Source organism: Leopardus geoffroyi, chromosome C2 (assembly GCF_018350155.1).
Source record: "Leopardus geoffroyi isolate Oge1 chromosome C2, O.geoffroyi_Oge1_pat1.0, whole genome shotgun sequence".
In the NCBI taxonomy this organism is placed as follows: domain Eukaryota; kingdom Metazoa; phylum Chordata; class Mammalia; order Carnivora; family Felidae; genus Leopardus; species Leopardus geoffroyi.
The window spans coordinates 8,255,283-8,282,935 of NC_059333.1; the positions used below are offsets into that span (position 1 = coordinate 8,255,283).

Consider the following 27,653-nt stretch of genomic DNA (forward strand, 5'->3'; position numbering starts at 1 on the left):
GAGAAGCCGGGGTTTGCCCGTCCCGTTTTACACTAGGCACCCCTTTGGGGTTTTGGGGTAGAAATAAACTCGTAGAGTTTGAGGTAACCGTGAAGAATGGAAACGGGAGAAGGAAGAAGGGTCTCGATGCTTTTATATTCCCCAACAATGCTAATATCGCCACACATTCGCATAACGTTATTAGAATTCTTAAATGCTCCCCTATCATGATTTGGAGCAGTTTTCTTTTTCCTCTTAGCTTCTATTTTGGGGGGGCGTACAGGGGAAAAGCCATTCTTATTTCCTTTGAGCCCACCCAGCTCTTTTATTTCGTGTTTCCCCTTATCTCCCAGGCTTCCAGCAGGAGTTGTGAAGCCATCAGAAGCGTTCAGTTCTCTTAAATCCCTCACCAGCTTTTCCTTTATTAGCCACATTATCCTTTATCTCTTTCCTGTGACAGCTTTTGAAACACAAATTGATGAAGCCATGTCTTTTGTTATTTAAATATTATACACATCAACATTTACAAGTGTATTACAAGAAGATTTAAACCCAATACCCTACCCTAATTCTGACAAACGTACACATTTGAAGAAATACCACTTTCCTTTCCCCCTTTTTTGTGTATCTCGGGTTCCAGGATTCTACCCTCCTAGCGCGTGAAACTACCAGAGGCTCTGGTATTAAAAATTCCAAACTGGTCACAGACCTTCAACGAGGTCAAGAGCAGTAAACACCTTATCTTTATAAGGGCGACACATTCTGAAGTTAATACGAACGCCTGGATGTATTTTGCCAGCATTGGTCTTTATGCAATCACGGGACCACCATTTAAGGGTGCAACGAACTTCTATGCCATAGGAAGATCATCCTTTAAGGGTCTCTAAGCCGAGCTCTGGTAGGGAAGGGATCCCTTGGGTGAAGGCTTCCCTGGGCTCCGACAGGAGTCACCCTGTGACTCTGCAAATATTAAATATAGCCACATGAATCACACTACAAAATTCCAGTCCTGAAATCTGGTGTCGGGCATAACAATTTGTTCTCTCTCCTTGCTCATGAATAACAAAGAATCAATTGAAGAAATTTTGGCCTGTCTAAAGAACACCCTGATGTTTTTTTCCTCCCTGGAGGAGACACATTCTGTATTTGACATGACATATGCTTCTCAAGTGTTATTTTGTTTCATTAATCTTTGAACTAAATTGTCAGTCCTTGTAACTAGAAAGACATTTCCCCAGAACCCTCCTGACTCATGCTAAGGGTACACAACAGCTGATAAACTCTAGTGACCTCTGAGGAGACAGATGGGCTGTGTGGCTTTCAACACCCACGTGGCTTTCTGGACCATGGGTGACAACATAACCCAGGTTAAAACGTTCAGCAAAAATGGGCAGACCTTTTCCAGACGTGTTAAGTCGAGAGCAGGTGCTGCATTAACCGGTTCTACTGTTCTATCAAATCTCTTGGTTTTTACTTTCCTCTCCCTTATTCTTTCTCATTTGTTTACGCCTGTGTGTGTTTCTCTTAATAATTACAAAGTAATGCAGGCTCATTGCAAGAGTAACAACGGCTAACATTTATTGATGGCTTCTAAGGTGCCAGGCACTCTAGGAAAAGCTTAAAACTCTCACCTCACTTCATTTTCAACAACTCTTTGGGGGAGGTAATATTATCTCCAAATTACAGATTAAAAAAGCTTGGACGTACAGGACTCAGAAAGTTTATCACCCATTCATCCTTCCTGAAAAAATTTCCTTTGGGGAAAAAGCAAGGAATCCAAGAAAGGGAATACAATTCAAAATGTGTAAAAGTGGTGAGAAAAATAAAGCAGTAAAATGTATACTTAAATCTTAAGGTTAAGAGATTTAAGAAAGGGTTTTAAGAAGACAAAACAGAGTAATGGGAAAAGAACTTAAGTGATAAACTGGAACTAAAATTTCAGATTATTGCTACAAAACATGAATTGCTTAAGATCTTGTCTTGTTTCCCCCCAAAAGTTACACTGGCTCATTCTAAGCGCTGGTAGAAAAGCATTATTAAAAGCTTTCATTAAAATTGAGGGCCATCTCCTACAATTGTCAAGGTCATCAAAAACAAGGAGAGACTGAAAAGGAGTCAAGTCACAGCCAAGAGGACAACTGAGGAGCGGATAAAGAACATTTGACAAGGGGCGCCTGGGTGGCGCAGTCGGTTAAGCGTCCGACTTCAGCCAGGTCACGATCTTGCGGTCCGGGAGTTCGAGCCCCGCGTCGGGCTCTGGGCTGATGGCTCAGAGCCTGGAGCCTGTTTCCGATTCTGTGTCTCCCTCTCTCTCTGCCCCTCCCCCGTTCATGCTCTGTCTCTCTCTGTCCCAAAAATATAAAAATAAACGTTGAAAAAAAAAAAGAAGAAAAAAAAATTAAAAGAACATTTGACAAAAGCTGAAGAAGTATGAATAAAGTACAAACTCCATTTAACAAAATGTCTCAATATGGGATCGTTAATTTTGACAGACATGCCGTGTTGAGTATACAGGAACTCTCTGTACTGTCTTTGCCATTTTTCTGTAGATCCAAAATTACTCTAAAATAAACATTTTATTAAAAAAAACCAACCTCATACAGGTGTTGTAAGGATTAAATGAGATAATCAATACAAAAGATCTGTGCAGGGACTAGAATATAGTAGTTATGTGAAAATGTTGGGGTTCAGAGCGAACAGTCGAGAAAGAATTCTTGAGGCATCTTCACTGCAAAAAGGGTGGTTTGATTAAGGGACAGGGACAGGACCCGGGGGCGGAAAGAGCTGCACTGGGGTTGTGAGGAGTGACTGATTATTTAATTTCAAGTTGGGAGGGCGTTAGGGATAGCGGAATTTGGAAGCAAGGTTTCCAGGACCTTGAGGGACTGGCAGCTATTAGGAAAAGGTCGTTTTACCACTGTCTAACAAAACCTTAGTCCTGAGACCCTTCAGATGTAGATCAGTGGGCCATATGCTTGGAAGATGATTACTAACGTAAATCTTGGGGGCTAGAGAGAAAGGAAGTTTCCAGAAGAATTTTTATATGTTAAAGGAGACTTACAGGATCCTGGACGTCAGGCTAATGTTAAGCTCAAGTATTAACATTGAGGGAGTTGAGCTCCTAAAGGAAGGTCGCTCTGCCTGTCTCAAGGACTTGTCAGTGGGCTGTAAGTTGTAAGGAGATTTTATTTATTTATTTTTCTTTTGCCTTTGTTCTCCACATCAGTAAGTATTCAGTAAATATGAGTTTTTAATAATGATTAAAAAATTAAGGGCTGTCAATAGAAGAAAAGGAATAGAATGCATATTTTTCCAAACTATGGGAGAAGTAGAAGACTTAAAGAAAATTCAAGAACCCAATAAAAATAGAAAAGTTAAAGAGCAAAGAAAGTAATGTAAATAAAAAAACGTAAGGGGGCGCCTGGGTGGCTTGGTCGGTTAAGCCTCTGACTTCGGCTCAGGTCATGATCTCACAGTCCGTGAGTTCGAGCCCCGCATCGGGCTCTGTGCTGACAGCTCGGAGCCTGGAGCCTGTTTCGGATTCTGTGTCTCCCTCTCTCTCTGCTCCTCCCCTGTTCTCGCTCTGTCTCTCTCTGTCTCAAAAATAAATAACGTTAAAAAAAAAAAAACCGTAAAATAAGACACAAGGACTCAGTAACTATAGTAAATGTGAATGAGCTAAACTCATTATTAAAAAGCAAGTGTTGGGGCGCCTGGGTGGCTCAGTCGGTTAAGCGTCCGACTTCAGCTCAGGTCACGATCTCGCAGTCCATGAGTTCGAGCCCCGCGTCAGGCTCTGGGCTGATGGCTCAGAGCCTGGAGCCTGCTTCCGATTCTGTGTCTCCTTCTCTCTCTGCCCCTCCCCCATTCATGCTCTGTCTCTCTCTGTCCCAAAAATAAATAAACGTTAAAAAAAAATTAAAAAAAAAATAAAAAGCAAGTGTCCACACTCATTAGGTTGGCTACTATCAAAAAAACAGAAAATAACAAGTATTGGCAAGTAAAATGTGCTGCATTCAATTCCAATGTGGGGCAGGCAGGGAGGGGTTCCTGTACAACCACCAAGCAATGAACTCAATTCTGACAGTATCTACCTGGAGATAGCATCAGATCCCACAAGTTAAGGGTTGTGTCTCACAAACTAGCATCCCCTCCTTCAGATGCCAGCCACAAGACCAGGCTGTCACCTGTGCTTCAGTTCTTTTGACCAGAGATGGGAGGTTCCAACAACCCCCGCCTTGGGTTCCATTAATTCCTAGATTGGCTCACAGAACTCAGAAAAACATTGTACTTACTAGATCGTTGGCATATTACAAAAGATTGTAACATGGGAGTAGCCAGATGAACGAGATGCATAAGGCAACATGCCCGGAAAGGGCTCAGAGATTTCATGCTCTCTCTGTGAAAACCAATTTCCCCAAATCTCCATGTGTTCACCAACTCAGAAGCTCTCCCAACTCACTCCACTTGGATATTTATGGAGACTTATTACACAGGCATGATCGATTAAATCATTGACCATTGGTGATCAACTGAGTCAATGTCTAGGCCCTCTCCCCTTCCTGAAAATGAAGGGAGTGAGTGGGACTGGAAGTTCCAACCCTCTCTAATGACAAGGTTGGCTCTACTTGGCAACCAGCCCTCATTCTTAGGTGGAATCCAAAAGTCACCTCATGAACATATAAAAGACACCTTTACTGAGCAATAAAGAAGGTCCTTAGTTAATTCCAGAAAAGGGGGTGAAGATACACATACACACACACACACGTGTGTGTGTGTGTGTGTGTGTGTATGTGTATCTTTCCTCAAATATATATTTGTTGTTATAAATCACAATATTATGGTGAAGATGTGGAAAATTGAAACACTTGGGCATTGGTATTGGGAATGTAAAATGATGCTACAACTATGGAGAACAGTATGACAGTTCCTTACAAACCTAAAAATAGAATGACCATATGAACCAGCAATTCCACTTCTGGGTATATATCCCAAAGAGTTGAAAGCAGTCTCGAAGAGATATTTGCACACCCATGTTCATAGGAGCATATTCACAATAGCCAAAAATGGAAGTAACCCAATTGTTCACTGATAGATGAATGGACAAACAAAATACAGCATATACATACAACGGAAGACAATAGTATATACATACAGAATGAAGAAGAAAATACATTCTGACACATGCTATGACATGGATGAACCTCGAGGATATTATGCTAAGTGAGACGACCTAATCGTAAAAAAATGTTGGGGGCACGTGGGTGGCTCAGTCGGTTAAGGTGAAGAGTCTGACTTTTGGTTTTGTTTCAGGTCATGATCTCATGGTTCATGAGTTCAAGCCCCATGTGGGGCTCTGCACCAGCTGTGTGGAGTCTGCTTAGGATCCTCTCTTTCCCTCTCTCTCTGCCCCTTTCCCTCTCTCAAAGAATAAATAAATAAACTTAAAGTAATGTTGTATGATCCTACTTATATGATGTTTCTAGAGTAGTCAAATTTATAGAAACAAAAACAGAATGGTGGTTGCCAGGGGCTGCTGGGAGGGGAAACGGGGAGTGGTTTCATAGATAAAGAGTTTCAGCTTTGCAAGATGAAAAAGTTCTGGAGATTGGATATACAACAGTGCAAATGTACTTAACATTTCTAAATGTTAAGTATACTTAAGTATACTGTATACTTAAAAATGGTTAAGATGATAAAAAATTTATTTTTAATTTATGTATTTATTTTGAGAGAGAAAGCATGCACTTATGAACCAGGGAGGAACAGAGAGAGGGAGAGAAAGAATCCCAAGCAGGCTCCACACTGTCAGTGAAGAGCCAGAAGTGGGGTTCAGTCTCATGAACGGTGAGCTCATAACCTAGAGTGAAATCAAGAGTTGGACGCTCAACTGACTGAGCCACCCAGGCACCCCTAAGATTGAAAATTTTATGTTATGTGTATTTTACCAGAATTTAAAATTTTTTAAAAGAGAAGATTCTTAGACTGGGTGAAAACATAAAAATGCATCAAGAACATTCTGTGTCACCAAAGAAAAGGAAATTAAACAACAATGAGATATTGCTACATACTCATCAGAATGGTGAAAACCCAGAACACCGACATCACCAAACGTTGGTAAGGATGTGGAGCAGCAGAAACTCTCATTCACTGCTGGTGGGAATGCAAAGTGGTACAGCCACTTTGGAAGACAGTTTGGCAGTTTCTTGGAGAACTGAACATACTCTTACCACAAGATCCAGCAATGTGTTCTTTGGTATTTACCCAAACAAATTGAAAACACGTACACACAAAAACCCATACACAGATGTCTGCAGCAGCTTTATTCATATTTGCCAAAATTTGGAAGCAAACAAGATGTCCTTCAGCAGGCAAGTGGATGAAGCGTGGTCCATTCCGACAATGGCATATTATTCAGTGTTAACATCAATGAGCTATTAGGCATGAAAAGACGTGGAGGAACCCCAAGTGCATATTAGTAAGTGAAAAAAAAAAAAAAAGCCAATCTTAAAAGGCTATTTATGGCATGTTTCCAAATATATGACACTCTGGAAAAAGCAAAACCATGGAGATAGTAAAAAAAAAAAAAAAAAAAAAAAATCAGAGGGGCGCCTGGGTGGCTCAATCGGTTAAGCGTCCGACTCTTGATTTCAGCTCAAGTCATGATCTCACGGTCTGTGGGATTGAGCTCCGCACTGGGCTCTGGGCTGACAGCACGGAGCCTGCTTGAGATTCTCTCTCTCCCTCTCTCTCTCTGTCCCTCTCTCTTTCTCTTTCTCAAAATAAATAAGTAAACTTAAAAAAAATAAGTATATGGGGCGCCTGGGTGGCGCAGTCGGTTAAGCGTCCGACTTCAGCCAGGTCACGATCTCGCGGTCCGGGAGTTCGAGCCCCGCGTCGGGCTCTGGGCTGATGGCTCAGAGCCTGGAGCCTGTTTCCGATTCTGTGTCTCCCTCTCTCTCTGCCCCTCCCCCGTTCATGCTCTGTCTCTCTCTGTCCCAAAAATAAATAAACGTTGAAAAAAAAAAAAAATTAAAAAAAAAAAAAATAAGTATGCCAGCAAATAAGACAGAAATGGAGTTGCCATTTAGGACCCACCACTGGAAGTCACATGGTAAAAATACTCAATTGGTCAAAGCCACCCCAGATCGACCAGATTCAAAAGGAAGGATAAGACCTAATCTGATGGGAAGACTAGACTGGTCACATTTTAGAATGTCTTGTCGGATGGAAGATATTTTTGCAGCTATCTTTGGAAAACACAATGTGTGACATAAATAAAAATCAATAACAATACAGAAGATTTGAACAATGCTATTAAACTGATGCAATTAGCTTATATAGATCCCTGCATATATGGCTGTTAAGTACAAAAATACCCACCTTCTGAAGTATTCATGATGTCTTTACCAACAGCGATATATGCTGAGCCATAAAGCAAATCTCAACAAATTTCAAAGGGTAAGAATTATATAGAGAATGTGTTCTGACCTGCGCAACCTGAGCCAAAACCAAGAGGCATACACTTAACCGACGGAGCCACCCAGGCGCCCCTAAGTCATGGGGGCTAAATCATGATTTTAAAAACAGCATGTATCAAAACTTGTGAAACTTCTGCATGTTGCCACGTTGTAGTAAGCGGTACCAGTCTAGCCTTCCCACTCTTCCCACTCAGAAATGGCTAGAAAACTTTAAAATATATATAAACTAAATGCTGTCAGGTATCACACAATACACAGTGCTGGACTATGAGGTCTTTAAAAATTTTTTTTTAATGTTTATTTATTTTTGAGAGAGAGAGAGAGAGAGAGAGCACAAGCCCATGTACGAGCAGGGGAGGGGCAGAGAGAGGAGATAGAGAATCCCAAGCAGGCTCCGTGCTGTCAGTACAGAGCCCGACAGGGGACTTGATCCCAAGACCACGAGATCATGACCTGAGCTGAAGTCAGACGCTTAACCGACTGAGCCAGCCAAGCACACCTTATTATTATTTTTTAAATGTTTATTTATTTTGAGAGAGAGTGCAGGGGAGGGCCAGAGAAAGAGGGAGAGAGAGGATCCCAAGCAGGCTCCACACTGGCAGCACGGAGCCGGATGTGGGGCTTGATCCCATGAACTGTGAGGTCATGATCTGAGCTGAAACCCAAAGTGGGCCACTTAACCGACTGAGCCATCCAGGCATCCCTGTCTCTCCAATCTTGTTGCCACAATTTGCCTTGTGTCATCCCCTCTCTTATGGATCCGAGAAGAGTTGTTAATTTTTTAGTCTGTTCGGCTTTTCACTTATTAGGATGGAGTGGTGGCTTGCCAAACTTCTTACGTGTGGAACCGGAAAGTGTTAAGTCTCCCTCTTTCATTTCTAACACTAGTAACTTGTGTCTTTTTTTCTTGGTTGGCTTGGCTAGAGTTTGATCAGTTGTGTTCATTTTTTTTTTTCCAATGTTTGTATTAGAGAAAGACAGACAGCCAGTTCGTGAGTGGGGAAGGGGCAGAGAGAGACAGAGACAGAATCTGAAGCAGGCTCCCGGCTCTGAGCTGTTAGCACAGAGCCTGACGCGGGGCTTAAACCCATGAACCGAGAGATCATGACCAGCACCCAGGAGCCCCATGATAAGTTGTATTTTCATTTTTATTCAGTTTAAAATATTCTAAAATTTCTCTTGAGAATTTCTTCTTTAACCCATGTGTTATTTAGAAATGTGTTGTTTGCTGTGTCTCCCTCTCTCCCTCTGCCCCTCCCTCCCTCTCTCTCTCTCTCTCTCTCTAAAAAATAAACATTAAAAAAAAAATAAAAAGAAATGTGTTGTGTAATTCCCAGATAGTTTAGGATTTTCCAGTTATCTTTCTTTCGTTGATTTCTAGTTTAATTCCACTGTGGCCTGAGAGGACGCTTTGTATGATTTCTATTCTTTTAAATTGGTTGAGGTCTGTTTTATGGCCTAGAACATGGCCTATCTTAGTGAATGTTCCATGTGAGCTTGAGAAAAATGTGAATTCTGCTATTGCTAGATGGAGCAGTCTATAGTGGGCTTAGAAATAAACCCATACAGGGGCGCCTGGGTGGCTCAGTCAGTTAAGTGTCCGATTTCACCTCAGGTCATGATATCACGGTTCGTGAGCTCGAGCCCCGCGTCGGGCTCTGTGCTGACAGCTCAGAGCCTGGAGCCTGTTTCGGATTCTGTGTCTCCCTCTCTCTCTCTGACCCTCCCCCGTTCATGCTCTGTCTCTCTCTGTCTCAAAAAGTAAATAAACATTAAAAAAAAAATAATAAAAAAAAAAAAAAGAAAGAAACCCATACAATTATACATGTTTATAAACGTGTGTCCTAAACTACTCTACTCGGGAATATTTTTGCTTGTTTTTGGTTTGGTATGTTTCTAATGTTAAGGCTTTACAATACTAAAGCAAAAAAAAAAAAAATTATACAGTTAAAACAAAATAAAAAACAAAACAAAAAAAAGAAATAGACCCATACATGTGTGGTCAGTTGGCATAAGAGGGCAAAGACAATTTGCTGAGGAAAGAGTGGTCTTTTCAACAAATGGTGCTGGGACTCTAGACAGCCACATAGAAAAGAACGAAGTTAGAGCCCTGCCTTACGCTAGATACCAAAATTAGCTCAAAATGGATCAAAGACCTGAATGTAGAAGCTAAAGTATGAAACATCTAGAAGAAAACATAGGAGTAAGAAAATCTTCATGACCTTGGATTTGGCAATGAATTCTTAGATATGACACCACAAGCACAAACAACAAAAGAAAAAACAGAGAGATTGGACTTCATCAAAATTAAAAACTTTTGTGCTCCCAAGAAAGTTATTAAGAAAGTCAAGGGGCACCTGGGCGGCTCAGTCAGTTCAGCATCTGGTCTGGATTTTGCTCAAGTCATGATCTCATGGTTTGTGAGTTCGAGCCCCACATCTGGCTCTGCACTGATAGCACAGAGCCTGCTTGGGATTCTCTCTCTCTCCTTCTCTCTGCCTCTCCCCTGCTTGCTTTCTCTCTCTCTCTCTCTCAAAATAAATAAAATTTAAAAAAATTTAAAAAGTATTTCTTTCTGAGAGTCCTAGGCCAAAATATTCAAAGCCATTGATTTAATATCTGAAGTTATTGTCTGAACATGCTAAAACAGGTGCCACAAAATGTTTCTTACGTCTGACCTTGAGCAATTTTACCTTTTACGTGTTAGTCTCAAACAATTATATTATGTATAACTGTATTAGACTTTGTTTCACAGCCAGTTACATCTATAGAAATACAACCCATAGAAGAAATTATGGTTTGAAAAGCATTTCTATTTTTCTTTCCTTTTTTTAAAAATTTATTTATTTATTTTGAGAGAGAAACAGCACGAGTGGGGAAGGGATAGAGAGAGAGGGAGAGAGAGAAGAATCCCAAGCAGTCTCCATGCTCTCAGTGTGGAGCCCAACGGGGGGCTCGAACCCATGAAACTGTGAGGTCATGACCTGAGCCAAAACCAAGAGTCTGACACTTAACCGACTGAGCCACCCAGGCACCCCAAGCCTTTCTGTTTTTCTTCACAATATTTAAACTCCTTTGTTGAATAGCTAGATAAAAATTTAAATACAGTTAAATATTTAACATACTTAAATATTTTGAATATTTGAATTTCCTTAAAACATTATTTTAAGGTCTGAAATCTGCAACTTAACTGACATTTACCTTGGGTTGGGGATGAGAAGTGATGGAGGGCCTGATCTAGGTTTTACTTCTTATTAATACAACCTTGTCTATAAAGGAATACAGCTCCATGGAAAAGTGATGTCAACTATTAATTGGTTTATTGACTCGGCTATAATATTTGCTTTATTTTCTCATGGCGTAAATATTTCGTAGCGAAAAGATTTTTAAATGCTGTCCTTGTAATTCTAACGTTTTAGTGCCATTTAATTCACAAACACCTGAGATGTAACTAAGGGGGTCATTAGGTTCTTGAAGGGAGAAATAGTTTTTGTTCGTTTTTTTTTTTTTTTTTTTTAGTCTTGACGCATTTTGATGAAAAAAATGTCCTTACTATGACCTCCTGTTTCCATGAGATAGAGAGCGGGTCTTTAGTCTTTGGAAGCAGAGGAGCCCGAACTTGGTAAAATACGTTGTTTTGAGTACACATGTGTCCTACGAGAGCAAAAGCCTACTGTGGAAAGACCAGTCAGGAGGGCAGTGTTGCAAAGTCCAATCAAAGGAAACCCCTCCCTCAATCTGAGAAGTTGTGCTGTGAAAGGAATGGACGTTCAGACACTAAAAAAGGAAACTGAAGACTCCTGGTCTCGGAGGTGGGCCCTCAAATGTGTCCACGGTGTGAGAGTAACCGTGAAATCAGGACAGCAATCGGTCAGGCAGGGAGCGGATGGTCTCCTTGGGTCCTCTGACAGACAATACTTTGGCCACCTTGAAAACGGATAGGCCTGGAGGTGAAATGGACAGCCACACTCAAAAGGAAAACTAAATATTCCTCCTCGGATCCAACCCCCCCACAAAACCCACTCTGAACCATAATGAATATATAAAGAATCATCAGACACTCTGGAATACTCAACAGGCACCCTCCCTCCTCCTCCCTCCTACTCGCTCCTCTAAATAAGAAGGTATGCACAGATACAGTGAGCTTTTTGGAGACGTTGGAGAACTCTCAAGATGCTTTATTTTCTGACACGCATGCTTTCAACCTATTTGGAAAACGTTCTACTTACAGCAATGTTTCTCACCCTTAAATTCACCAAATAATTTTTAATAAAATAAAAGCTACTAAGTATATTGTGCTTGCTGTGGCAGCACAAATACTAAAATTGGAACAATACAGGCAAGATTAGCATGGCCTCTGCACAGGGGGACACACAAAAAGCTACTTAGTACAGGGGCGCCTGGGGGGCTCCATCAGGTGATCCTCTGACTCTTGATTTTGGCTCAGGTCATGATCTCACGGCTCGTGAGTTCGAGCCCTGTGTCGGGCTCTGTGATGACAGCACAGAGGCTGCTTGGGATTCTCTCTCTCTCTCCTTCCTCCCCCATAGTCACACACACACACACACACACACACACACACTCTCTCTCTCTCTCTCTCTCAAAATAAATAAACATTTAAAAACAAAACAAAAAACACTACTAAGTGTATAGTTAAATGTGGTTTGTTTAAATTTGAAAGACAGCTATAGATCTTAGCATATTTTATTTTGGATTGCATCAGAGAGGAGTTGAACACAAGCTCTGAGATGTTATTTTCATTCAAAGCAAGGGGGGTCATCCGCAGCCGGCATGTTTTTATTCACACGCTAGGTACATGCTGCACAAGACCCATTCCCGTGAGAGGTGACTGCCTTTGGGGGCTTACTTTTAAGATCGCTAATTTAAGAAGTGTCTTCTTACTTTTGAGTGTCGATAGTTTCGTGTTCTTTCAGAGGTATTCCCCTGAAAAAATTTCTATCCTTATTTTTAGAGTTTCTTATTATGGAAAAATTGAAATATATGCAAAAGTAGACAGACTAGCACAATGAACCCAAGTCACCTAGATTCAACAGTTATCAGCTCAAGGTCAACCTTGTTTCATCTATGCCCTCACCCACTTCCTGCCTTCCAGTATTGTTTAGAAGCCAATCCTGACATCGTATCATTTCAGGCGTAAATATTTCAATATGTAACTCTAAATGACAAGGATTCAGATTCTTTTTTATTTAATTAATTAAGTAAGTAAGTAATCTCTACGCCCAGTGTAGAGGCTCTGATTCACCACCCTGAGATCAAGAGTGTGTGTTCTTCTGACGAGCCAGCCAGGCGCCCCGACAGAGATTCTTGTTTCCTTCTTCTTTTCTTTTCTTTTTTAAGACTTTATTTTTAAATGATCTCTACACCCAATGTGAGACTCAAACCCACAACCCTGAGATCAAGAATTACGTGCACCACCAACTGAGCCAGTCAGGCGCCCCAAGTATTTTTTTTTAATAAAATAAATCTATAGTTCCATTTTGCACCTAAAAATTAATAATGATTGTATAATTTCAAATACAGGCGACATATTACATTATAGATAGTAATTCAAACCAAACTGGGTTTTTGAAAGCTCTCATTTTGTACCGTAAGGAAGACATTGTGGTCTGCCTTCCTGTCTCTGGAAGGAAGGGATTCGAGAGTTAAAGCAGGACAGAGATAGGCAAAGGGAAATGTGATCTTACCTGGATTAGTGAGGACTCTGCAGGTCAGAGCTGGAGTAAACAACCATAAGAGTCTCTTTTCTTCCTTTCTAAATGTCTTATTCATTTTTGAGAGAGAGTGCCCTATAAGGGGAGGGGCAGAGAGGGGGGATAGTGGATCTGAAGTAGGCTCTGTGCTGAGAGTAGTGAACCCAATGTGGGGACTGAACTCACGAATCTTGAGATCATGACCTGAGCCGAAGTCGGACGCTCGACCTCGTGAGCCACTCAGGTGCCCCAGTGAAACTCTTTTATTTCGATGATACTGGAGAGTCTGATGGAAGGGAAGTACAGGAAATCAGCAGGGGCTGAACTGAGAACTGGGGTGGAGGCACGCCAGAGGGACCCTCTGCATCAGACAACTCTCCTCTCTCACCTATATTTCATTCCTCTTGACTGGAAGAACAGCTGTGTGAAAGCCCCCGAATTTTCTCTCTTTCTCTGTATGAGAAACCAAACAAAACTGGGATGGGAATATCTTAGTAATAATTGCAAGTTTCCAGGAAAACCGGCTCCGATTGGGCCAATGTGGGTTAAGTGTCCACCCTGGGTCCAGTTGGCAGTGACTGATGGGGGGAGTGTCACGTGTCACAAACATGGCTGCCAAAGTTTCCCCATGGTCTGGTGGGGAGGTGAATCTCCCAGATAAAACCAAGGGCCATTGCTCACGGACTGGGTTGTTGCCGAGGAAAACCGGGAGCAGAAGCGTCTCTGGAGCTAAGGAATCAACAGTGGATCACCGTGTGCAGGGTCTCACAGACAGGAAGGCATTCCTCCCTCCTTATGCAAAAGTGGACAGGTGTCCTCGCGAGCGAAGAGGTTCTGTCTTGGGCTGGGTTGTCAAATTCAACCACCACTGTGCCTCTCTCCCTCTCAACAGTGATCCCAGAGTGAGAACCACCCTACAAGCCAGTGAGTGAAGGTTTCGTCTACCTCTAGCTCGGTCACGTCCCATGGTGGGTGGGGGCCGGGAAGTTGCAAGAGAAAACCCTTTCAAACTATGCCCTCCGACCGTCACAGGGGGACTCCTCTACCTGAGAGCAAGGCTAAGAGGCAGGTAAAGAGGAAGGCACACTATGAGATGTGGATATGAGACCAAGAGGTTTGGAAAGAACCAAAGACTAAACTCAGCTGAGGTGCTTAACGCAAGGCCTGGCTAGGCATCTTCATCACTTTCGTTGGGTCCTACTTACTCCTTACTCTTTCTTGTTTGCTTGCTTTCTTGCTTTCTCTTTCCTTCCTTCCTTCCTCCCTCCCTCCCTCCCTCCCTCCCTCCCTCCTTTCTTTCCTTTTTTCTATTTCTTTCTTACTTGCTTTCCTTCCCTTTCCCTCCTTTCTCTCTTCTTTATTCAGTGTTCCTTCATCTGTGTCTTGAGGATCAGCAGCAGAAATCACCTCGGAGGCTCCTGCGAGATTCAGACTCTGGCCATTGTTCCCAGACATTCAATTTGGTCTTGAATGGGCCTGGCCTGGGAATCTGCCTTCATAACAAGTCAGGAGATTTTAATGCACACCCAAGTTTGAGCACCACTTGCTGTGGACAGAAACATTAGTCAAGTTGGCCCCAGAATTTTCCATTCATTCCCATGCCTTTAAGCAAGATGAATTTTCCTAATATAATTTCCCTACATTTCTGTGGTGATGGAGATGTGTGGAGCCAGCATACCGCAGTTGTCAGTGGAGGCATTCAAGTCTACACCCTAAATACCTCTCCTCCTGCCCCAGGAGCTGCCCTAAACAGCTGCCTGGTTCAAGAAAAGCTCCCCCAAACTCTCCCGTTCTCCGAGTCATGTCACATCTCCCCAGATGAGGGAAGTGGTTTCTTTGCCTCTCTCAATTTAATGTATTGACACTCTTGAACATGGCATTGGTTGGCTAATATAATAACAAGCATGTTTATATAGAAATTGTCAATTCTAATTTTTGAAATGTCACCAAGCCCGATTTGATATAACATCATCTAGATTTACACGTCAAAGTGCCCTCCTCGGGAGAGAGTCTCCCCCATGCGAACGTATGATGGCTACCATGAAATTATAGGCAAGGCAAGCTGGTTGTATAAAGCAGTCTTGGGCTGGTCCTGAAAGAACCATTTCTTTTCGTTTCTTTTTTTAAAAAAAAAAACAGCTTTAGCTTTATTTTCAGCCTTTTGGCTAAGATCAAGTGGAGAATCTGTTCTTATCTGTTTCATATCTGATACGTCCTCTATCCAAGGACAATGCATTAAATGGATTTTAGGAACAGGTAGATAGAATAGGAGATTGCTCTGCCCACTCCTCCAGGTACAGTGCCCCCCTGTCCGGAGCTTCAAACTTGGGATGGCTGGGAATGCAAGCTGGTGCAGCCACTCTGGAAAACCGTATGGAGGTTCCTCAAAAAACTAAAAATAGAACTATCCTATGACCCAGCAACTGCACCACTAGGCATTTATCCAAGGGATACAAGTGTGCTGTTTCGAAGGGACACATGCACCCCCATGTTTATAGCAGCACTATCGACAATAGCCAAAGTATGGAAAGAGCCCAAAGGTCCATCAATGGATGAACGGATAAAGAAGACGTGGTATATATATACAGTGGAGTATTACTCGGCAATCAAAAAGAATGAAATCTTGCCATTTGCAACTATGTGGATGGAACCGGAGGGTATCATGCTAAGTGAAACTAGTCAGTCAGAGAAAGACAAATATCATATGACTTCACTCATATGAGGACTTTAAGAGACAAAACAGATGAACATAAGGGAAGGGAAACAAAAATAATATAAAAACAGGGAGGGGGACAAAACAGAAGAGACTCATAAACAGCGAGAACAAACTGAGGATTACTGGAGGGGTTGTGGGAGGGGGGAGGGGCTAAATGGGTAAGGGGCACTAAGGAATCTCCTCCTGAAATCATTGTTGCCCTCACTATACGCTAATTTGGATGTAAATTTAAAAAATAAGATTTAAAAAAAAAAGAAAAAAGAAAACGACATAAAACTCTAAAAAAAAAAACAAACAAACTTGGGGTGGCTTTGGGGCATCTGGCTGGCTCAGTTGGTACAGCATATGACTCTTTATATATTTTTTTTAATGTTTATTCATTTTTTTTTTAATTTTTTTTTCAACGTTTATTTATTTTTGGGACAGAGAGAGACAGAGCATGAACGGGGGAGGGGCAGAGAGAGAGGGAGACACAGAATCGGAAACAGGCTCCAGGCTCCGAGCCATCAGCCCAGAGCCTGACGCGGGGCTCGAACTCACGGACCGCGAGATCGTGACCTGGCTGAAGTCGGACGCTTAACCGACTGCGCCACCCAGGCGCCCCAATGTTTATTCATTTTTGAGAGACAGAGCACCAGCGGGGGAGGGGCAAAGAGGGAGACGCAGAATCCCCAGCAGGATCCAGGCTCTGAGCTGTCAGTACAGAGCCCGACGCAGGACTCAAACCCACGAACTGGGAGATCATGACGTGAGTCGCAGTCGGCTGCTTAACCAACTGAGCCCCAACCCAGATGCCCCAAGCATGGGATCTTGGTCTTGGGACTATGAGTTCAAGTCCCATGTTGGGCAAAGAGGTTGCTTAAAAAAAAAAATTTATATACCATAAACTCACCCATTGCAAGGATACAGTAGATGTGTTTTAGTGAATCTCTACATTTACACACACATTATGAGTGAATTCACTTTTCTTTTTTTTTTTTTTAGGTTTTTTTTTTTTTTTAAGTTTATTTATTTATTTTGAGAGTGAGAGAGTGAGCAAGCGAGCAGGGGAGGGGTAGGGAGAGGGGAAGAGAAAGAATCCTAAGCAGGCTCCGCATTGTCAGCGAGGAGCCTGATGTGGGGCTCGAACCCAGGAACCGTGAGACCACGATGCAAGCCGAAGGCGGGTGCTTAGCCAACTGAGCCACCCAGGAGCTCCTGTTTTTTGTTTTTTTTAAGTTTTATTTCTTTTTGAATCCAGTTTTCCAACACTTCCATCCGTCCGAAAGTCTTCCTTTGCCTGTTGGCAGTCACCCCCTGCTCCCACCCGCAGCCCCGGGGCAACCACTGATCTACTTCCTCCACAGTTTTGCCTTTTCTAGAAATTTTCTAGAAATAGAATTATAAATAGAATCTATAATAGAATTATAAATAGAATTTTAGTCTTTGTGTCTGACTGCTTTCACTCAGCAAAACGCTTCCGAGGTCTAGCTCAGGCTGTTGTGTAGACCAAGAGTTCATACTTTTTCATTGCCAGGTAGTAGTCCATGTAAAGGATCATTTTAAGGCCTTCATTTAAAATGTCTTCACATCGGTACAATTGGAACTTCTCTATGACTAGAAACTCCAAACCTAGACGATTTCTTGCCGTCTCTGTGCCATGAGTGGAGAGGAGGCCTGCCCGTCATTTCAACTGTACCAGGTGGCAGAGAAGTTGAGAGGATCGTTTTCTGAGTGTTGCTTCAACATTCAGCTTGTATGCTCAGACTGCAACCTATTTTTCAGTAGAAAAGCAGGGCGTGTCTTTTCCAAGATGTAACTGTTGAATGCAAGGCGTTTCTGAAACATGCTAATATCATTGATCAGGGAAGATTTATAATACGCCTGTGAGCTTAATCACCCTTTTATATGTATTTTACTACATAAGAAGATCCGTGTAAGACTACATGATCTAGGGGCACCTGGGTGGCTCAGTCTGTTAAGCATTCCACTCTTTTTTTTTTTTTTTTTTTTACCATTTATTTATTTATTTTTTTATTATTTTTTTATTTTTTTTTATTTAAAAAAAAAATTTTTTTTTCAACGTTTTTTTATTTATTTTTGGGACAGAGAGAGACAGAGCATGAATGGGGGAGGGTCAGAGAGAGAGGGAGACACAGAATCGGAAACAGGCTCCAGGCTCTGAGCTGTCAGCACAGAGCCCGACGCGGGGCTCGAACTCACAGACCGCGAGATGGTGACCTGAGCCGAAGTCGGACGCTTAACCGACTGAGCCACCCAGGCGCCCCCAAGCATCCCACTCTTGATCACAGCTCAGGTCTTGATCTCAGCGTTGTGAATTCAAGCCCCACCTTGGGCTCCATATTGGAGCCACTTAAAAAAAAAAAAATTTTTTTTTTAATTTTTTTTTTCTTTCAATGTTTTTATTTTATTTTTGGGACAGAGAGAGACAGAGCATGAATGGGGGAGGTGCAGAGAGAGAGGGAGACACAGAATCGGAAACAGGCTCCAGGCTCCGAGCCATCAGCCCAGAGCCCGACGCGGGGCTCGAACTCACGGACCGCGAGATCGTGACCTGGCTGAAGTCGGACGCTTAACCTACTGCGCCACCCAGGCGCCCCCAAAAAAATTTTTTTTAATTAAAAAAAAAAAAAAGAAAGCCAACTACGTGATCTATCGCAAGCATACCAGTCTGTGGCACACATGTTTTATAGTTACCTTAATTCTTGGATTCCCAGGAATGGGCTACAGGTCCTAAATGAGCTAAAACTGTGATATTCTGTGAATGTGCTCCATGCATCTATTTTGGAGTGCATGGTCTCTGGTTCGAATATCTTTGAGCATATATTGCTTTGAAAATACTTTCTCAGCTTCGGAGGCATTCTCCAAACACTTTCCGACATAGCCCACATTCCAGGGTGTTTGCAGAAGGGCTGTCGCTCTCCCCCCACGATCCATTTCCGGCTGCACAGCTGAGTGGCCCAAAGAGGAAAGAGTATCTACTAGTTTGGAGAATGTAGTTCAGTGGGCCCTAGAGGTCTTTATTTTTAACAGTATGATTAAACAATATTTCTGACAGCACAGGAAATTAGACACATGCTTATGAAGTGCTTCTTTTGAAAAGGGCACGATGCCAGGCTAGAAAGCAAGGATTTATAGACTTCATTCATTAAAAAGACATTTTTGCAAATTAAAAAAAAATTTTTTTTAGCAAATTTTTAAAAAAGAATTTTGCTAGGTGCGGTGGGAGGTACAAACGTGAGTAATTCTCAGCTTCAAGCATGTCCCGTCTGAGGAGGAAATGGGACTTTGGCGTTATTCCTCAGGTGATCTGTGTTTGTCGATGGTCTTTAGAAACCTACATGTTCTTTCCTTTGGTTTGGTTTGGTGTGACAGAAAAATGGTTTCTGAATTATTCTGGAGACAGAAGTCTTTTGCTTCACCAGAATACAATCAGAAGAGCAGGAGTTAAGTGGATCCAACTGTTTTGGGAAGGTGCATTTAAACAGGTCTGCAGCTTAGGAGATCTTTTGTCTTTTGTGTCCCAGGAGCCAAAACGACCTGGGTGCTGATTCCGGCTTTGCTGGCTTTTTGTTTGTTTGTTTGTTTGTTTGTTAATGTTTACTTATTTTTGAGAGAGAGAGACAGAGAGTGCGAGCAGGGGAGGGGCAGAGAGAGAGGGAGACACAGAATCCCAAGCAGGCTCCAGGCTCCAAGCTGTCAGCACAGAGCCCGACGCGGGCTTGAACTCATGAACCTCGAGATCAAGACCTGAGCTGAAGCCGGATGCTTAATTGACCGAGCCACCCAGGCACCCCCCTCCCTGCCCCGGCTTTGCTGTTAATTACCAGGGTGATCTTGGCATCTATGTGGGTTTCCCCAGGGTCTTGGTTGTTTCTTGTCTAGAAAAGGAGGACACGTGTGGCTATAAGTTTTTAGGTTCCCGTCAGCAAGAAAATTCCACAAGGCCTTTTTCACTGGGAAAACAAATCCCTGGCAAGCTCTTGCCTAATAATTACTGTTCGGTAACCCTCCTAAGGCTTTATGACTTTTCTAATCTTCCGGCGTTATACATTTTTTTCTTTCCTTGGGTTTGTAATGGAGCAAAGTTAAGAAACGTGTCGTTGATACATATTGAGGTTTTAAACATTGACCTTTGCCTGAGTAGCAATGAGAAAATGAACGTTTGTGTTTCCTTAACATATATATACACATATACACACACACATACCCCTTCTACCATGAAAATGAGAAAATCGAGTCATTAACATAAACAAATGAGAAGTGAGACTTTGGGGTTTGAGTGTGATTCCTCCCACCCTCCTCCAACCTCCGATACGAGACTGATAAACCGTGAGGACGGTGGTGGGAGTCACCTGATGCCGTGTCCCAATGTCCCGCCGTTCTTAAAGGAAGGATAAAATCCCTGTCTTCGTAATGTAGAAAAGTAGCCTTTGTTCATCTTTTATGTTTTAACGATTAATTTCTCAGCCATCTGCAAAAGCTGTGATGAAGCTTTAAGAAGAGCAAAGGATAACAGAACATCAAAAACATAGAAATGAAAGATTCAGTGCTCACCCTGCCTCCGTGTACGTGATGCGATGCAACTGGGCATAGGGCACCCTGGTACATGTTGATAAAATTCAGATATCGGGTTTTAAATCCGTAAGTCTTCATTCTCACCAAACAAAGATCTGTTCTTCAATTTTAAAAAGGCGTATCAAGAAAATCGACCTCGAAGTTTAGGAGTTAAGTCCCATCTCCAATTCGTTAGTCATGGAAAACGTGATGATCAGATAATCAGAAAACAGTCCCTTCCTATCCTCAGCTGAAAATGGAAAACGAAGTGCCTGTGTGTGATACGGGCTCGGGAAGAAAGGCCGGGGTCACAGCGAGGCGGGAGCGAGCACAGAGAGGCAATGGCCAGGGAGGATCTGACGGCACGGGGGGACTTGGATTAACGGTGAGTCTAGTAACAAGGAGGCATAGAGTTTTGCAATCTGGATGTAAGCAATACAAAAGGAGGTGTCAAAGAAAAAAAGAAGAGTGAGTTTCAAGCAAATGCTGAAATTAGGTCCTGCTGCAAACGGCAGAAAGCCCAATGTAACAGCGGCTTAAACGTGATTCCGATGTTTTCTCTAAACAGTCGCGTGAAGAGCGCCTCCATCAACAGGAATCTAGGTTCCTTCCTCCGGTTGCTCACATCCTCAACATAGAGCTTCACCTCGTGGGCCAAGACAGCCCTTCACGCCCCATCTAGGCAGCAAAATAAATGCCTCTATTCAAGGATACTTCCCAGAAGTGGCAAATACTAACTCCGCTTATATCCCATTGCCTAGAATTTAGTTACATGGTCACAACTGGGGAAGTTGGGAATCTGGTGGAGGTTGAGTTCTTTTTAAAGGTTAAAAAAAAAAAAAAAATTAAGTACAATCTACCACCCACCATGGGGCTCCAACTCACCACCCTAAGCTCAAGAGTTGCATGCTCTAAAAACTGAGCCAGCCAGGCACCCCTGGGTTTCTTGATTCTGGGTACTTTGTGCTCAGTTAAAAATTGGGGTTCTAGGGGTGCCTGGGTGGCTCAGTTGGTTAAGCATCTGACTCTTGATTTTGGCTCAGGTCATGATCTCACTGTCATGAGATCCAGTCCTGCTTCGGGCTCCATGCTGAGTGTGGAGCCTGCTTGGGATTCTCTCTCTCCCTCTCTCTCTCTCTCTGCTCCCCTCTCAAAATAAATAAATAAGCATTTAAAAAAAATTGGGGTTCTATTGTGCAGAAGAGTGCATCTGTGTAGTAAAGACATTAACCTTGCCCGGAAAGCAGTCTGGCCCTTGTCCTCTCCTTCCAATAGGTTGTTAAACTCCACTGGACTGTGTAGATTGGGGGCTGCCATGCTGGAAGTCCATGTCATTCAAGGTCATTTAGGATGAGGTGTTTGGGTCGTGAGGTATTAGTTCAACTTCAAGAGGAGCTTGGGGGATGCCTGGGTGGCTCAGTCAGTTGAGCATCCAACTTTGGCTCAGGTCATGATCTCACAGTTTGTGAGTTCAAGCCCTGTGTTGGACTCTGTGCTGACAGCTCAGAGCCTGGCACCTGCTTCAGATTCTGTGTCTCTTTGACAGCTCAGAGCCTGCTTGGGATCCTCTCTCCCTCTGCCCCTCTGCTCGCACTCTGTGTGTGTCTCTCTCTCAAAACTAAATTAAAAAAAAATTTTTTTTTAAAAGAGGGGCTTGGGACTCACATCAGATATATGGGAAACCAGCACGATTACAGGGCAGAACCCCAACAGAACACGTCTCGGAGGGTGGACGGGCTTCCCCGGGTGGCAGTGCCCCACATGTGTCTTCACGCATCGATGCCGGGAAAGTATGCTGCCTGCGACCCCACAGGGAGAGGACAATGGAAGATCCACCCTGGGTACTTTCCTGGACTCTGCCCTCTGTACGCCTTCCCTTGGCTGATTTTAATCTGTATTTTTGTTGTTCTTCTTCTTAACTGTAAGTGTGGGTACAGCAGCTTCGAGCGGGCTCTGTGAGATTCTCCAGTGAACTATTGAAACCTTGGACGGTTCGAGGAATCCCCCTAACTTGTAATTAGTCTCAGAAGCGAGAGTGGTTTTATACGGACTGTGCTCATTCTACCTTCAGAGCATCCCAACCCTGTCCTGGGGATGGCACGATGGCGCAGAGGGCAAGGCTGTTTGTGGCCAGAGGCTCTGTGCGCTCTGGGCCTTACTTGTCTGGCCTGAAAATGAAGGTACTAATATCTGAATAAACTTGTAATTCAGTCGGGACATCCCAGCACACTGCGATGAAAGACATTCTGCTATAGAAGAGGGGGGAGAACATTGGAAGAGAAAAGGAAACCACCACAAAACCCACTTGCCTTCGGCCACCCACGTATTTATATACCCCTCCTCCCACACGGAGTACAGACTTATACTTTTTGCAAAAGCAACAACCTCAGAGTCCCATTTAGGCATATCCTTCAGTTCAAAAGCCTGCGTCTTGGGTGGCATCCAGAACTCTCCATTAGTGCAGAGGGCTCCTTGTGGTCTGGAACACGTGAACCTATAGAAAAGTGATCTGCTTCAAAATAAGCAATATACAATGATGCAGTAGGAAAAGTAGCTCCAGTGAAAACTCCCATTGGAAAGGGGAGTCACCGAGGACACCCAGCAGTCCTTGACCCACAGCAGGGATCAAATCCTGGGGGAACGGAATTGGTGGGGGCCCCCTTCTCTGGCAGTACAGTAAATTATTTGGACAGTGCACCCGAATACCTTTGGCTCTGGAACAAGATTTCTTGCCTAATATCCTCCTGGCTCCAGCCTGCAGGGGGACCTCCTTGTCCCTCATTTTCAAAAGCCCCATCAGAAGTGAGCTTTAGAGATTATTTGCTGCCTGAGAGCGGAACAGATACAGGGTCCTAAGAATTGCTTTAGGGATTGGTGGACTACTTTGCAGTTTCTTTTTTTTTTAAGTTTATTTATTTATTTTGAGAGAGAGAGAAAGAGAGAGTGTGTGTGTGTGTGTGTATGCATGAGCAAGGGAGGGGCAGAGAGAAAGAGAGAGAGGGAGAGAGAGAACCCCAAGCAGGCTATTCAATGTCAGCGTAGAGCCCAACACAGAGCTCGAACAGACGAATGTGAGATCATAAACTGAGCTGAGATCAAAAGTTGGACACTTAACCGACTGAGCCACCCAGGCACCCGAGTCTCTTTATTAATATAACTAATACCTTCACAAATCTCCTGGGTTTCTGATATGCTTGTTTCTGGTATGTTCTACTTTAGGACTGCCAGATTTAGCAAATCCTCAGAAAACACAGGATTTCCAGGTAAGCCTGAATTTCAGATAAACAATGAATGATACTTAGAAGTAGAATACTTGAAATTAATTAATTAATTAATTAATTAAAAGAGAAGTAAAATATTGGAGACAACTTTACCCTAAAAAACCATTTGCTGTGCTCTCCTACCCCCTTCTCTTCCATCAAATTACAGTCCCTTTGATGAAATGGTGGGCTTGGTTACAAAGATAACACCCATATAGTGATGTCTGCCTCTGGACTGGCTCTCACTGCTTGGCAGGAAAACCGAGATATAAAGGTCTTTGTGAAATTAGGAGGCCTCAGTAAAGCCGCCTACCCAGGATGCCTTTGCCTGGGTTATAGAAGCTTGGGTTTTTTAATTCAGCAAGACTCCAAATTATCAGTTTATGAGTCAAATGAATCGTAGACTCCAGACAGAGGAGATTTCCCAAGCAGAACAAATTCCCCATTCTGTCTCTAGGCTGCCTGGCTTTTTCCCGAGTTCCCCTCTCTTTTGGACTTTTTGGGAAGTGGCAGGAAGCAGCCGAATGTGCCCCAGATTCTGAAATTTTCCAACCATTTTTTCCTACCGTTCTGCCTTGGTCAGCAGGCAGTGTGCCTTCTAATGTAGCAATGGGAACGTGGCACCAAATGTCTCATGGCCATGCGCCTGCCTGTGAATCTTCATCACTCAACTGCTTAATCAGTTCACCATCTTTTAAGTCCTGTTAGGACTGGAGCCAGCTGCAGATGTCAGAGGTCACGAAATAATAGTCACCGAAGTGGGTATATTAGTTTCCTATTGTTACTGTAACCAATTGCTACAAACTTAGTGGCTTAAAACACCACACGTTGGGGGCACCTGGGTAGCTCAGTTGGTTGAGCGACCAACTCTCAATTTCGGCTCAGGTCATGGTCTCACGGTTTATGGATCGAGCCCTGCGTCAGGCTCTGTGCTGACAGCGTGGAGCCTGCTTGGGATTCTTTCTCTCCCTCTCTCTCTGCCCCTCCCACACCTAGTGATAAGGGTGACTGAGAAATGTAGACATTATTCCGGACAGATACCTGCCCAGCTAAAATAATTGGGGTTTCTACTGCTACAAAGGAAGAGGAGGGTATCTGTTGGGGGACCCCTAGTAGTCTCCACTGTTCCTGACTAAATTTCTAAGATGATATGTACATTTTGGGGTTGAAAATGAACTTAATTCACATGCAACTGCGCTGAATTCCAGAAGGCAGACAATTTTTACCCGTGACTAGTCTCGTGCAGATCTTTGGAGTAACAAGCATCCTCTGTGTAGCACTGAGACCAAGTTCCCTTAAAAAAAAAAAAAGGAAGAAAGAAAGAAAGAGAAAGAAAGAAAGAAAGAAAGAAAGAAAGAAAGAAAGAAAGAAAGAAAGAAAGAGAAACATACGTGTAAATACCTCCCAGGGAATAAGAACATGAAATGGAAGTTTGATGATTCCAGAAATAAACACAGGAGACTTTCCTCCAGAACTTAGAGTGAACCAAATGATCTATCAGTTAGCAGTGAATGGGTAATTTGAGTTCTTACTGGACAGAGGTGTGGTGGCTGGAGGAGGTGCATCTCAGGGCCGAAGTGAGGCTCCAGGACGTGGAGAACCAGGAAGTGGGACGGGGTTTGGGTGAAACTGGGACCCTGCCTCCTCATCTATGGGTAGAAGCCCTCTTGCTTTCCCAGCTCACACCCCTTCAATAATCAAATCACATCGGGGCTAGGCGCTGAGATGTCCCCTCTTGGCCCACTTCTCTTCTTTTTTCTTACATTATTGCCACAACTGTTGTCCAGTCACCGTTATCTCTTGCGAAGATTTCTACAAACATCTCCTAACTGCTCTCCGATGTATTCTTCACATTGCCGCCAGAAGTATCTTTCTAGAATGCAAAGCTGATCAGTTCACGGTATAGGTTGAATTGTGTCCCTGCAACGACAATATGTTAGAGTCCTAACCCCCAGGACCTCAGAATGTGACCTTATTTGGAGAGAGGGTCTTTGCAGAGGTGATCAAAGTAAGATGGCATCATTAGAGGTCCTACAATAATAACTCTTCGTGCTGCTGGAATTGACTGCTCCACCTTCTTTTCCCTTCTAGGCTGGACGCTACGTGAAGGGAAGACCTTATCTGTTTGGTCCCCAGTGAGTCCTCAGGATTTAGCATAATAAATAAATGTGAGACCATTGACCAAATGAATGAATATATATTTTCCCCATAAATTGTGTATTTCTATTTCCAATTTCACCCCAACTTTTATTTTAAAACTTTGAAACATGGAGTGGAGCTGAAAAAATTATATAGTGAACAGACATATGCCAAATATCTAGATTCTAGAATTAATGTGTGGCTGTGTTTGCTTTATCACCTACCTATCCATCCACTAATCTTCCTTATTTGAGTAGGAGTTTGAAATTAAAAAAAAATTTTAATGTTTTTTTTTTGAGAGAGAGAGACAGACAGACAGAATGTGAGTGGGGGAAGGGCAGAGAGAGAGGGGGACACAGAATTCAAAGCAGGCTCCAGGCTTCATGATGTCAGCACAGAGCTTGGCCTGGGGCTCAAACTCACGAACTGTGAGACCATGACCTGAGCCGAAGTCGGATGCCCTACCTACTGAGCCACCCAGGTGCCCCTGAGTTTGAAAGTATAGATGCCCCAAGGTCCTTGGCAAAATGTCTGCTCAATTTGGTAGATATCCCTAGGACAGCAGACTAGAAAATTCCTGAAAGCTATATCCTAGTCCTTTGTGCTAATGCTATGATCATGTGAGTTTTTAAAAAAATATATTTAATGTTTTATTTATCCTTGAGAGAGAGAGAGACAGAGCATGAGCAAGGAAGGGGCAGAGTGAGAGAGGGACACAGAATCCGAAGCAGGATCCAGGCTCCGAGCTGTTAGCACAGAGCCCAATGCGGGGCTTGAACTCACAAGCCATGAGATCACAACCTGAGCCTAAGTCAGACGTTCAACCAACTGAGCCACCCAGGCACCCTGATCATGTGGGTTTTTGACTGGAATTTTATTTTTTTTTTATTTTTATTTTTTATTAATATGTGAAATTTATTGTCAAATTGGTTTCCATACAACACCCAGTGCTCATCCCAAAAGGTGCCCTCCTCAATACCCATCACCCACCCTCCCCTCCCTTCCACCCCCCATCAACCCTCAGTTTGTTCTCAGTTTTTAACAGTCTCTTATGCTTTGGCTCTCTCCCACTCTAACCTCTTTTTTTTTTTTTTCCTTCCCCTCCCCCATGGGTTTCTGTTAAGTTTCTCAGGATCCACATAAGAGTGAAACCATATGGTATCTGTCTTTCTCTGTATGGCTTATTTCACTTAGCATCACACTCTCCAGTTCCATCCACGTTGCTACAAAAGGCCAGATTTCATTTTTTCTCATTGCCACGTAGTATTCCATTGTGTATATAAACCACAATTTCTTTATCCATTCATCAGTTGATGGACATTTAGGCTCTTTCCATAATTTGGCTATTGTTGAGAGTGCTGCTCTAAACATTGGGGTACAAGTGCCCCTATGCATCAGTACTCCTGTATCCCTTGGATAAATTCCTAGCGGTGCTATTGCTGGGTCATAGGGTAGGTCTATTGTTAATTTTCTGAGGAACCTCCACACTGCTTTCCAGAGCGGCTGCACCAATTTGCATTCCCACCAACAGTGCAAGAGGGTTCCCGTTTCTCCACATCCTCTCCAGCATCTATAGTCTCCTGATTTGTTCATTTTGGCCACTCTGACTGGCGTGAGGTGATATCTGAGTGTGGTTTTGATTTGTATTTCCCTGATGAGGAGCGACGTTGAACATCTTTTCATGTGCCTGTTGGCCATCCGGATGTCTTCTTTAGAGAAGTGTCTATTCATGTTTTCTGCCCATTTCTTCACTGGGTTATTTGTTTTTCGGGTGTGGAGTTTGGTGAGCTCTTTATAGATTTTGGATACT

At 43.1% G+C, this 27,653-nt stretch overlaps 2 pseudogenes; both read left to right on the forward strand.

Moving 5' to 3' along the window:
• The first annotated feature begins 11,755 nt into the window (after window positions 1-11,755).
• On the forward strand, window positions 11,756-11,850 carry LOC123576269 (annotated as a pseudogene).
• Window positions 11,851-15,316: 3,466 nt separating this feature from the next.
• LOC123576326 lies at window positions 15,317-15,496 on the forward strand (annotated as a pseudogene).
• The last annotated feature ends 12,157 nt before the right edge of the window (window positions 15,497-27,653 follow it).